The sequence below is a fragment of the Galeopterus variegatus genome, unplaced genomic scaffold, assembly GCF_000696425.1.
Source record: "Galeopterus variegatus unplaced genomic scaffold, G_variegatus-3.0.2 Scaffold2498, whole genome shotgun sequence".
NCBI classification, from domain to species: domain Eukaryota; kingdom Metazoa; phylum Chordata; class Mammalia; order Dermoptera; family Cynocephalidae; genus Galeopterus; species Galeopterus variegatus.
The window spans coordinates 2,666-5,713 of record NW_007728609.1 but is presented as its reverse complement, the minus strand read 5'-3'; the positions used below and the strand labels follow the sequence as shown (position 1 = coordinate 5,713).

Below are 3,048 nucleotides of genomic sequence, written 5' to 3'. Positions count from 1 at the left end.
GGTGGCAGGATCGGAGTAGGCTACACTACAGGAATCTCCGTGTCTGTCACCTGAAGTGAAAGGGAACACAAGCTTTCTGCAGCCTCCACAGCACTGGGCAACGAGGATGTCTCCTAAGGATATCAAGACTAAAACACTGGGAAGGTCTTACACTTTCCAAGTTATTGTATGCATAGCTGCCAAAGGTGTCTGGCCATAAAATACAAAAACTGGAAGGTCTCTTCTACAAATGTAGTTACTATGTGCGTGCAGCTCATTCGACTCTCTGGATGCAAAACTAAGACATTCTATTAAGGCCATATTCTCGATTTTGCCAACTGGGGCAACTGACAACATCTTACCAACTCTCTCTACAGCTAACAAATATCATTTCGGCTAAAATCCTACCACATATAAGGAGTCACTGTGGAAAACTTTGGCTTTAAACAGAAATATGGGACTTCAGGCACTACCAGTAACCAGTCCATCGCACACTATTTGTTCCAACAAAGGGGGGCCATCTCTTCACTGTCAGCCCTGGTTTCACATACAGAACAAACAAAAAAAGGGAATCCTTTAAACTCGAAACACAATAGGTGCTAAAATACTCTCGTTTTCAGGGCGGCAGCCTTCCTGTCTCGCCAGTCACAACAAAAGACGCATCCTAGTGACTTAACCATACCCAGAAAGGGTTGAGAAAGACGGGTAAACGATAGAGTGTGGATCTCAGGATTAATGAGTTTTTCCTTCCAGCTACGACTCTCCCTCTTCTTTTTACTCCATTATACGCCCTCACCCGTGTTGACTATCCGGTCCTAAAAATAAAACCACCCGTGGCTACCGTCCGCTTCCCTGCCAAGCCCGACTCCGGCTTCCTGAAGAGAAAGCCAAATTGCAGGTTCTCTGCCTAAGTCTTCGCCCAGGGGCGTGGGCTCGGCAGCAGCGCCTTTCTCCGGCTGCAGCTCTCCAGCCCGGCCGGGGAACCACCGAGCCCGAAAAGCAACCCTGCTCTGCCTCAGCCACTGCAGTCCCCGAGAGCGTGAAGAGCCCCCACAAAAAACCGGGCTGAGGAGAAGGTGGGCCAGCAAACGGCGGAGGAAGAAGGGGAGACAGACACTCACCCGCCCAGACAACAACCGGCGGGGCGGGGAGGGTGGGAGCCAGGACCCAGGCTCGGCAGAAAAACCGCCTGGAGCTTCCGGAACGCTGCAGCTACTCAGGACGCCGCTATCGCTGCTGCTCCTGGCGGCCGGCTTCTTCCCCTTACTCTGTTTTCATTCGATTGACCACGTCACTCTTAACCACGAGACCCGGATCTACCGGATCCCACGGGCTACAGCGCAACAGCTTCCAACACCACGAGACCCCAGCAGCCCCACCTGCCGAGCATGCGCGCTCCCTACGCCCGTCTTGCGCGTCCCGAGAGGCGGGGCAGGCGCGAACCGCCTCGGGCGCACACGTCACGCTGTGCGTGGGGGCGCGCAGCGCGGGGGACGTAGTTCCGGTTGAGAGGGTGGGGCTGAGGACTGTGAAGGAAGCAGGGCGGAGCTTTCGCCTGTTGAACTAGTCCGGCTATCGTCTGTTTCGTTTGTGGTGGTCACTGTCTTCTACGTTCGTCACGCTTTACTTGAACTAATGGCTTTCCTCGACAGTAGTCTTTAGAATACCGGAGTAGAGGTGACGATGGGCACAAATTGCTGAGAAAGGGTACTCTTGCAGAGGTGGTGTTTTTGATCACCCAGGCCCAGCTGAAAATTGAAGTTCTGGGGCTACAAAAGTGTGTCAGTTGTGGCAGTTACCGATTCCCTTTACCCTTCCTAACTTTTTTGGACCGAAAAGCTGACTAAACTTAAGTTCAATTGGAGTATTAAAGGGAGTTTGTGACCAAAGATGACTTGTTGGTCGGGAGATAGTGGGGAAGGGGGAGGGTAACGCTGTTGATAGGCAGCCAGCCCAAACATGTTGCTTTGGCTTTAGGGGCTGGAATAAGGATGCTGCTTGTGGATTAAGAAACTAATTTTAGACCAAGTTGGTGCTTTCTACATTCCCATTCTAGCTTCTTAGTCTCCCTGCAAATCATTTGGGGCCCAGGAAATTTCCAAATTTAGCAAAATTTAGGACTACTCTATATTGTTATCTTAGGTCCATGAATTGACAAGCATTAATTAAAATGTGACCAATGGTAAAATAAAAGTGAGTCCCAAGGTAAGATTTCACAACTGTGCCTCTTCATCTAGCAGGAGAGGTGAATGTTAGCTGGAAGCTGTCTTTCTTACTCTGACTTGACCTTTTCACTACCCCGGGTTTCTTGCTCAGCTATTTGGTTAATTACTTCTCAACAAGCTGAGTCACCTTCAGTAGATTAGTATAATCTGCAAGAGCTTTTTAATTAAAGTGGATATAAAACACAGGTAAAGGTTTGTAGAAAATTAAAGGTTTCTAGTAAAACTTGAACTCTTTCCTAGTTTACAATGATTACAAGAACAAGTAGGTACAAAGAAGCCAAATTTCTTGGCCCTTAATCTGCGATCCTGAACTCTGCTTACTCAAATTCAAAGAGTTTGAGATGGAATCTGGTGCACTATTGAAGTTGGTAGGCTGACCCTGTAGCATAAGGTCTTTTGGGGGGGCGGGCAGCTGGCCAGCAAGGGGAATTGAACCCTTGACCTTGGTGTTACCAGGCATGCTGTAACCAACTGATCTAACCAGCATGGGGTCCTTAATTTGTGGAAATCTAAACAAAAAATCTGTTATGCTTGGGTGCGTCCATATGCACATGCAAATGTTCTTTAAATTCATGGAAACAGTATATCATGAAAAAACCATGTTGATCCCTGTCATTTGCCAGCTACCAAAAAAAAAAAAAACCCCAGAAAACTATGCATAGACTGCAGTTTTTCTTGTTTTGGGGGGGTTTTTTTGGCATCAAAATTAAGTCGGGGCCAGCCCGGTGGCGCACTGCTACAGTGCGCCACTTGGGAGTGCGGCGGCGCTCCCGCCGAGGGTTCAGATCCCACATACAGACCAGTTCCCGCTCACTGGCTGAGTGAGGTGCGGGCGCAACACCGA

At 49.1% G+C, this 3,048-nt stretch overlaps 1 protein-coding gene across 1 annotated transcript in view; it reads right to left on the bottom strand.

Annotated features, from left to right (window-relative positions):
• SMIM14 (small integral membrane protein 14) overlaps window positions 1-1,267 on the bottom strand; it is a 68,995-nt gene extending 67,728 nt beyond the window's left edge. The window contains exon 1 of the mRNA XM_008581975.1: window positions 1,101-1,267. The gene's annotated coding sequence lies outside the window, so the exon portion shown is untranslated. The remainder of the gene's footprint in view (window positions 1-1,100) is intronic.
• Between the last annotated feature and the right edge of the window lie 1,781 nt (window positions 1,268-3,048).